General features: G+C 37.2%; 1 protein-coding gene across 1 annotated transcript in view; it reads left to right on the plus strand.

The window, feature by feature from the left end:
* LOC125954268 (frizzled-like) overlaps window positions 1-2,340 on the plus strand; it is a 104,567-nt gene extending 102,227 nt beyond the window's left edge. Inside the window, exon 5 of the mRNA XM_049684421.1 lies at window positions 1-2,340. This exon is cut by the window's left edge and continues 1,980 nt beyond it. The gene's annotated coding sequence lies outside the window, so the exon portion shown is untranslated.
* Window positions 2,341-10,310: the final 7,970 nt, after the last annotated feature.

Here is a 10,310-nt window from a genome sequence, read left to right on the forward strand (position 1 = left end):
TTCCGATAGCGTTCTACGCGCTGCTGAATGGTTGAAACGATGGAGAGCTTAACCCTCGTCGCCTAATACACCGACTGAGCACGTTGCGAATCACCAACTCTAAGCGTCTGTCGTGCTGCTGCCGGACTGCGAAAACCACCAGAAGCCGGTGAACAGTGTTACATTCGGTGGCTGCAGCCATTAATTATGCTTTGCAGTGGCCTTCCGGAAGTCACCGTCTACGTCTCATGGCCAAGCAGCTCATTGATGCCCCACGCGCCACTGTTAACGAGTTGGCTCTAATCGTTGAACTCTATTTCGAGAATTTTCATGTGGCATTCTTTTGTCTACATGGCGGGCTTACAACTTAATTAATCATCTTCGTCGGCCTTGTTCGGTGTAGCTTTGCCCGGCTTTCAACATTTCCAACGGCGGATGGAATGGGATAGCTTTGGATGAAGATTGTTTGTGACTTCATCGGGTAAAACTCAAATAAAGGTCCTGGTGTCATAGAGAAAAGGACAATCCTTGCAATCTAATATCATGATTAAGCAAAGGAGATAAAAGCGCGATAGGTAACTGCTTTGAGCAATAGGAACAAAGGAAACATTTCGGAATGCTCGTGTAGGTTCTTAAAAATGAAATTATATTCTCATATGGCAATTTTTGGGGAAGAAAGCTACATGCGTTTTAGTTGAATTATATTAACCAAGTGGTTGAAAGCTCCTATCTCACTCCACCGATACCGATTGTGGTTCTCGATTTTCTTTCACGGATAAAAATTCCGTTTTTGAAAACGTTTTCGTCCGATATCTCGTTTTTATTATGAGGTACCGTTCGATTGCATCCACAACGATTAGCTCTAACAGGAGCGAATGAAATGATTTTTCGCATTGCTGAGCCCTGTCACCCAAAGGCGGACACTCGAACCCTCGTCGAAAGCATTTCCAATTGGAAGCTAAAGTTGACTTTGGCAACGATTCTCGCCCTGACGGCACGTCTCTCTAGCCAAGTATCTCTCAGGCGAACTCAATCAATTCTTAAGTGTTCCTTCGAGAAAACTCTCGATGGAAAAGTCTGTCGTTGACAAACAAACAAAGGTTTCTTCTCGGGCCACGTTACCTCGTTTGTTGAGGCCCATATATAGGGACAGGACGTTAGCGTGGGTTGGAAAGCTAAATAATTTTCATACTTGTCGTAAAGACGAATGTGTAAAACTATCCATCAAAGTGTTGTTCCAGTTACACACCGAAAGTTTTTTTCTTTGGGAATGCTCATAATCATACTGATATGCATTCGGAAGATAGCAATAGCAAATGCAATGTAAATTTGCTCAGCCTTGCTATTCCTCAAGTGACATTCGCTTGCAACCCTAACTTTGAATAATAAATGAATTTTGCGTTCGCGCTACCGTTAAGTATCCCTTAAGTTCTATCATCTTAGTTCATTATAATGTGCATGTTATACCTATACTGCAGAGCGTTTGTAACTATAGCTGTGTCCGCCTTATTTACTTTTAAGAACCTTCAACCAGCTATAGAAAGACTAGTTTAATGAATAGTAACGATGTGATTGCCAGTGCGTTGGATGAGTGAACTTTATAGGAAATCTTCACCTAACATTTATTATGTCATTTCTATAATGAGCAGCTTGATCGATAAATATTCGCAGATAAGTTGAGATCTCGAAAGAAAGAGAAATACTTTGCGCAAGGTTCCAACGGCAATGCGAATTTCAATTTTGTCGTTGCGTTTTTCATTTTGTTGTTGCGTTTTTCACGTAAGATTCCAACGGCAATGCGAACTGTAAAGTAACATACATTGGCAGCTATTAGCAGATTGTTTCGCATGACCCAGCCCCAGTCATTGTGTGTCATAAAGTGCGAATAACTCAGATCATAACAGCAGGACATGATTTAGTGATCGATCTTCGTCTTTTCGTTAGTAGTCGAAGTAGACGTCAGCTTAGATTTCGCCTACCAAATAAATAAATAAATCGTCGCGCATTCTGACCGACGCAAATCTACATGCTTACACGAACCTCATACTATTTCCTCATAGCGCAGGCAACAAACAAGTGTACTTTAAGGATGATCCATGTCATGCCTTCCCTACCACCTATGGATTCAGTGGTACTGTGGCGACAGTACCCTGCTTGTCGGTGTTCGATATATGTTTTTCTATCTGTACAAAAATTAGACCAGCTATCGAGCGAATCAAGAAGCTCTATAAAGTGTAAATGCTTTGCGCGGAACACGCTGGAGAAGTGTAAGTAGCGGTCAGTTACGATAAAGGAAAGGTATCGAGCGATAGAAAAGAAAATCTAATGTTTAAGTCGTGCATTGAATAAAAATCAAATACTAGCAGAATCTTTAAATTTATGCTTTTTATTTGGTTTCTGTTACTGGATTGATTGACTGATTGCAGAGTTGTTTGATGTAGCTTTTTTCTGATTGAGTTCTAATTGCGAAATTGTATAGAAGCGCAGATTAATTTTGCAGAAGTATTTCTGTCCATATTAATCTCACAGAAGATCAACGTGTCAACCGTTCCCTTACACGTTGATCTTCATTTAAGTTCGAATTTTGAAAAAGTAAAATATCGAAGTTGGTGCGGTGAGTATTCTATAGATTTTATAGATGTTTTAATCGATTAAACCCATAGATTTCATAACAACAACACTAACGCATTATGAAAAATATGTATAAATATGTAGCCCTTTTAAGAGTCTTCTCTCCACACAATCCTCCAATTTCTTATTGCGGATGTTTGTTTCAGCAATCATTCCGTTCAAAACAAAATGCTAAAAATGAGTAGAGTAAAAGTGTATTCGGAGGTCAGGCCGTTCTTGAATGTCCGGAAATTTTCTCTTTTCATCAATTGCACTTAGTCACTAAAGGTAGGAAACTTTACAAAACATTTTCTTTCCGAACTTTCTAATTCACTTATATCCCGCATGTATGCAATTTGTCCCCTTAATGTTAATGGGCCGCTAAGAGACTCATAAAAGGTAACTTTGTACGGTAGATAAAGAAAACTGGCCGCTTAAACATTAACCGGTCATGATTGTATGATTTTTGTTAATAGGGTAGGATTGCATAATTTCAGGGGTTATAATTTCAACAGCCTTTGCCTCGCTTTTTTACACACAACTTAAGGGGGAGCTTTGGTTATTTCGGGTTGAAAAAAAAGCTTATTTTTAACGATTTTTAGTGAAGAAACCATTCAACTTTTATTTTCTAATAATTAGTATTTGTAATAATAATTGGTTTTATAAAATTTCCCATTTTTCGATTTTAGGCAGGTTTTTGAAGTTGAAAAAGTGTTGCTTTATTCGATGTTGCCTCAAAAATCGATAATTTGAATAATTATTTTAAAAAAAGTATCCACAATTTTTATAAAAACTTAACGGGGCTATAATACTCTTGAAAGGATAAGCACTCATTGTTAACAATTGAACTAGGAGGAATAAATCGATAGGATTCAGCTAGGTAAGAGTGTAGTTGTACTATTAGATTAGTTTATTAAGGTGGAGGAATCAGTCGAAAATATAGATGCAAACGAGTAACAGCTACATCTCGCTCGACCAGCATTCATTCGACCAGCATTCATTCGACCAGCATTCATTCGACCAGCATTCATTCGACCAGCATGCATTCATAAAAAATGTAAATGCGAAGAAATAACTTTTGCATTAAAAAAAGAGACAAACTTTGAATGGCGATAAGAAAAAAAAACCTAAGACAGATAATTGAGATTTGTAAAATTCATTTAGAAGGTAATTTTATCATTTTTCACACAAAATTCCGATTGCGCCATTCCGAGCACCCTTCCGGTAGTTAGCTGGATTTTTCGATATGATGGTCTAAAACTCGTTTGCACACTTGTTTTTCAGATATTTCTGTGCTTTTTCAATCAATTCCTTCTCCGATTTCGCCACAAAGTTGTTGCAATAGATACTACGATTTAGGTTTGCACCGAATTTTTCGATGGGATGCAACTGGTGGACGTTAGGTGGGTTCATCACCTTGGGTACCAAATCGATATTAACCACTCCATCTCATCTAACGATCGCTTCGAATACCAGATCCGGCCAGATCCCCGCGTTCTCGTTCTTATAGTTGATAAATGGTGCAACCTCAGGTAGGCCATTTTTATTATAAATAACCTCTTTCATGTCCAGTCCGGAGCTAAATACGAACGACTGATTGCCGGCCACAGCATTACCTTCTTGGGGAAGTTGGTGTGTGGGTGTACTGCACTTCGGAGCTCGTTTTCTTCGTACAGGAAGTATAATAAGAAGTGGATTTCGAATGGATGTCATCCTGGATGAGATAGGTCTCGCGGTTCATCACTACCGCCACGTGGCGATTCATCGGGAAAATCGAGTTTACGATCTTATTCAACTATTGCCACTCATATCTTGGTTTACAGATCATACCAAGATCATATCTTGGTTTACAGTTTGAAAAAGCAGTATATTTACTACTGGGTTTGAGTGTTTTTCACCCAAACATTGTAATGGATTTTTGTAGCGAACAAATCAGAATGTTGTATCTTCAAAACCTCACCAACATTCAAATAAGAGGAATGCTGTCACATCAGAATTTGAGCAGATTATGCGCGTACACAACCATCAAACGATTCAAATTTAGTGATATGGTTATCCCCAAATAGAAACCGGTGGAAAAACGGACTGTACGAACTCTAACGGCAATTTATGCGGTGATGGATCGTATACGACGAAATCCGGAACGATCGGAAAGAAAAATGGCGCATGGCATGAAAATGAGTCACATCTGCATGCAAAACGTAATAAAAAATACCTTAGGTATAGTCCTTCCAAAAAGCATAGGATTCATGGGTTGTCTTTCAAAAACGTCGCCGATAAGTATGCTAGATCTCGGATGCTGCTGAAGACGCACGCTGCTCACAACATATTTTTTTCAGACGGCAACAAAAGACTTTGGAGGCTACTTTGAACAAGCAAAATGATTGCGTGCTTAGTGTATCTTTTCGCGGTATTCCAACCGATAAAAATGGTGCGGAGCGATATCAAAATGGCTCATATGTGACGGTATGGAGCGTCATATTTAAAGAAAGAAAATTCCCACTGTTATTTATGGATAAAGTCGTAAAATTCCACAAAAAATATTATTTGGAGTTCGTTTTCAAGCTCCATTTGATTCCTTGTGCGTAGAAAATATAAGGAAAAATAGATTTTTGGTTCCAACAGGCTTCCACACCTGCTCATAAGGCACTGACTGTTCAGACATGGTGAGTGCAAAATTTGCCATGCTTTGAAAGCTCATCGGAATGGCACGTATCGTCTTCAGATTTAAACCCACTCGATATCTAAGTATGGGGATACTTGCCAGGGAAGCTGGTTGACACAAAGAATATGACTTTAATACGTTAAAAAAACGATTTGTAAAAATTTGAGACAAAATGCCCAAGGAAGACGTCCGTGCGGCTGGCAAAAGTTTTGGAAAGCGATTAAGGGCTGCAATAAAAAACAAATGCGAAAGAATTGAAATGAATCAATCAAATTGAAACTATAGCGATAGGACATTGTGTTAAAAATGAGAAATACGTGAAAAATCACATAGTTTCCATTTTATGACAAAATTTAAGTGTAGCACTTGCACGTTGCCACCCTGTATTTTCGACATCACTTTTAGAGTTCAACTGATAGAGGTTTCAATTTTTTTTTAAAGTAAAATGATAAAATTAACTTCTAAATGAAGTTCACAGATCTCAATTATCTGTCTTAGTTATTTCTTATCACCATTCAAATTTTGTCTCTTTGTTTTAATGCAAACGTTAAAAGAAAATACCGAAGCCCCCCCCCCCTCCCCTAAGAAAACATTCTTTACATGAAAAATGTGCCATAAGAGCTATTGAAATCAGTAATTCATAGGTAGAAAGGTAGATAGTTTCCCTTTTACCAAATATATTATTATTCAAAGAAAGAATCAATTTAACGACCATTACAAGGCATAACCATTTTTATGTCCATAAATTTGTTCTAGTCTTCATGTTCCCCATCGAGACTTTAATCAGATTGATTGTCGGCTACATTAATGCTCAATAAATCACGCATCTCGGTTTGCTATAATTGTGATAGTAGTCTAATCATATGGCTTATCATGTTAGACACAGTGTACGGTACGTGAAAAACATATGATTCATGCGGCATACTGATTAACGTGCCTGCAGCACATACATCCTCAGCTTACACATATTTTGCACAAATTTATACAAATATACCAAATAGCTACTACATTGTCCCACATATTAAATACGCACCAGTATTACAGAATAAATCAAATAAAATTTGAGGCCGCTGTGTGAGGAATAAACCGGTTGCAATTTAGATGGAGATTTTTTTATTCTGTCTTGCAATACGTTCCTAGCATATTTCCACGTTCAGACCAGAGACTTTTTGTCGTCGTTTTGCCTTGATTCCATTTGGTTGGATTTACTTCTGCAAAGCGAGCCGTTTTCGGTGAAATGATGAAACAGACCATGCAGTTTCTTTACAATATTCAGAAACATTATGTAATGTGTCAGGTATAAATTTATTGTTTGAAGTGCGCTTATCAAAGGCATGTATTGGATTGGGAATTGCCGCAGTGTAGTGGCGAGTTTGCATGCTGCCAGATATGCAAGTGTCGCGTAGTCTGAAACAGATTTTTTTAAAGTGGACCCATCTTCCAAAGCTTGCTTTTTGGAGCATCTTAAAAAAACATCAGACTGACTTAGTGATCTTTTTTCTTATTTACGCTTATCTAGACTGCCGCCGGTTCTCCGCTCTTCTGCCGGAGGCGGAAAAGAAGAAGGTCTCTCCATGAGATCGTGGGGAGCCTCGTCTCTCTCTCTCTCTCTCTCTCTCTCTCTCTCCCTCTCCCATTCTCTCTCTCTCTCTCCCATTCTCTCTCTCTCTCTCTCTCTCTATCTCTCTCTCTCTCTTTCTCTCTCTCTCTCTCTCTCTCTCTCTCTCTCTCTCTCTCTCTCTCTCTCATTTCTCTCATTTCAGAACAGCAAGTATTACTGGACTTGATCTTAATGAAATAATCATTTAAGGAAATGGAATAGACTACAACTGTTACAAGATTTCAAATCTGCACAACTGCAGACGTTACATCAGATGATTTTCATTAACTCACCATCAAACCAGAAAGTTTAACTGTTGTTTTCTTGTTCCAGATTGAATCATGCTATTGATAATTTTCGTTCTCCTGCAAATGAATCTAAATCACCTTATCATTTTTTTCAATCAGTACAACTTATCCAGCCCATTATTTACATAGAATTTGTGCAAGTTTTTAATTTTAATTTCTTGATTGCAGATGCTTAGATAAATACTAAAAAAGTGACAAGAGTTGCATTGAATTAGTGACAGTTTATTCGTTTGAAAATCAAAACAGCTAAAATACGAAATGGCCAGTCAAACTACCAAACTTAAAAATGATACCACGGGCCAGAACACATCTGGCCGAGCGATCGAAGCTTGTCATAGTTTTCAGCTTCGTGAAAGTGAAATCGGAGAAGGAATTGATCGAAAAAGCACAGAAATACACAGCACTGAAAAACATGCGCGCAAAACTGTTTTTGTCTGTAATGTGGAAAATTCCTAAATATAAATTTAAAAATAAAAACAAAAAAAAAATAGTTGAATTGAAATTTTATGATTTCCGGCTTTTTTCCGCCAAATACGATTTATGCGTTGTCAACTTTCTATAGCCGCACTTGCTAAATAATGTAATAATGGACGAAATTTATTAGTTTGGTGATAATATTTTGAAGTAAAATCTTTTTAGTTTTACCGCCAACCTGGTTTTTATCCAATGTTTTGTCCACATTTTTCCCTGCTTCTAAAGTTAATATCGTATGCTGCTGTATGGCTTTTTATCGGTATTCATCCATGTAAACATGATTCTTCAGACCTTTCTCAATGGATTTAGCATGAAACTACGAGGTGACCATGAGGTGACCATTCACGAAAAAAGTTATTGTGGTTATTAAACCATGGATTGTTAAACGACTTGGTGAGAATTCCGGCGTTTTCATGCAAAAAAAATATTTTTTAGAAGTTATTCAGCTCGAAAACGTACCTAAAAGGTCCATGGAGCTTGTATCTAATTATTAAACTCGTATTACAAGACGTAGACACCGAATTGAGCTGCGCTGATTCTAAGATAGTCCCATTACGATTCTCTAGCCTAATGAAAATTATCTCACAATATTGTTCGCTTATAAAAATAGTATGTTCTATAAATTATCTATGACCCTTCAAAAATTAAATCCAAGCTGTTTGATATTTAAAAGAGAATAGTGTTTGCAAAACGAAACATTGTGGCAAAATAGCAGTGATCTATTCATATTATTCGTGATACAATTAATGTTGACACTAGATATACGGGCATTTATACTTTACCTATTTCTACCAGAACGGGTCATAATGACCGGTACACCAGAAAAAAGGCTTGTGATGGTTTTTAGGCTTATATTATGACTGGTACATAAGGAAAAAGGCTTCTAGTCTTTATTTACTCTTATGACTGTAAAAAAGAACAATAGAAAAAACTACGATTGTGCAAAAATTAATTTTTTCGACGGCTGAACATTCTGTGGGTATGTTGATTGAATTTTTTAAATATGCAGAAGGTTTGGTTGGCTCTTCGATATTTTTAGCGGCTCAAAATCGTTACACAAGAAAAAGTTCACGTGCCGATGAAAATTAGAAACAAGTTTGAACATGTTTTATGCGTTGACAGAACAAATTTTCATCAACACTGTCATTTGCACAATGACCGGTCATTTTGACCCGTACTGGTATGAGCTGCACAATAAAAAATTATACATTTGTTTCTAATACATTAAAATAATTTTGTGTTACTAAAAAGTATACTCTAAGTATAACTTTAAAAGTCATAAAATCTTTATTACAAAAGAAATATCCGGAATATTGAATTGAAGTGTTCGACGGGTCAAAATGACCGGTCTGGTATATCTAGTGTTAAACAAAACTCGCCAAAAGTAACCCGTAAAGTTTGTGAAACTTGAGGCACAACGGTAGTCGTGGCACTGAACTGCTATTCCAGCTAATGCGCATTGAGAATCGACATACATCGTACACATTTGTATAATTTGCACATTTACATTATAGCACAAATGTATCGAGGTGGAGTCAGTCCGTGACTAAAATGAAAATAAGATTTTATAGTGTGACTTTATTGTGATGGACCTTGGGTGGCCCGAACAAGGAATACATATTGTGCGCCTCGTTCAGAGGTTGTTGCTTTTAAATATAGAAACCGCTGAAAATAATGGCACCCTTTCTTACGTGAGTGCGTGCTCTTTTTGATAGGGCAAACAGTTTAAAACATAATGTGAAGTATCATGGAAGAAGGGAATTTTTAATATAATATTCGAAGTGTATTTCACCCCAACCTATCCTTTTCCTAATAACTTAATTTACGTTTTAAAGTTTTGCCCCCGTAATAAAGGACAAAAATCAGTCACTCAGCGAGAAGGGTGCTAATAGTGGGTTTTACTATACACGCACTACGTGTATCGCAATCGATCGAAAATATTACATTTTATTTAGTCAACTATATAAAGATGCACTTGTAAAATGCTGGGAACTTGTGGGACTTAGGCTTTGGCTACAGCTTTTACGCAAACGCAAGCGTGTCCGTTTCTATAATGATTCGACACAAGGATTACTGTGATGAAAACGCATGATTGATTAAAAAGGTTAATTTCCAGACAAACGCTTGCATTTTTTAATCGATTTTCGCATATGAAATATCATCATTTGAAACATATGCTAATGGGGGGCAAAATGAAAATAAATTAAATTCAATGTTTGTAGCATAATTTTTGTTTGTAACTCCAAAAAGCTTAGAGGATAGTACAGAGTTAAAATAGCATAATAGCAAACATAATAGAAATTAAAACCCATTTTACTGGCAATTTTAAATTGAAAACACGCATGCAGATGCGTGGAGCTGTAGCCAGCAATGCGTGAAAGCGGACACACATACGTTTCCTTTGAGGCTGTAGCCAAAGCCTGATTCTTTAATTGTCACCGAAAATCGGCACGCCTGTGCCACTGGTTAAGTGTCTAAGTTCTATAGAGATAGCTCGCTCACATCAATCTCCCTATGAATACTTTACGTTACTATGGGTATCGTAATAGTGATACAGGAGGGTTTACGGAATCATTGGAATCAATTATCCAAGTAAAAATGCCAAAAAAAATGTAGATTGAGTGCACCATTCGAATTTAGTTCGGAAAGGAGACTCTACGTAAAGGTATGCACC

The sequence above is a fragment of the Anopheles darlingi genome, chromosome 3 (genome assembly GCF_943734745.1).
Source record: "Anopheles darlingi chromosome 3, idAnoDarlMG_H_01, whole genome shotgun sequence".
Classification (NCBI taxonomy): Eukaryota; Metazoa; Arthropoda; class Insecta; order Diptera; family Culicidae; genus Anopheles; species Anopheles darlingi.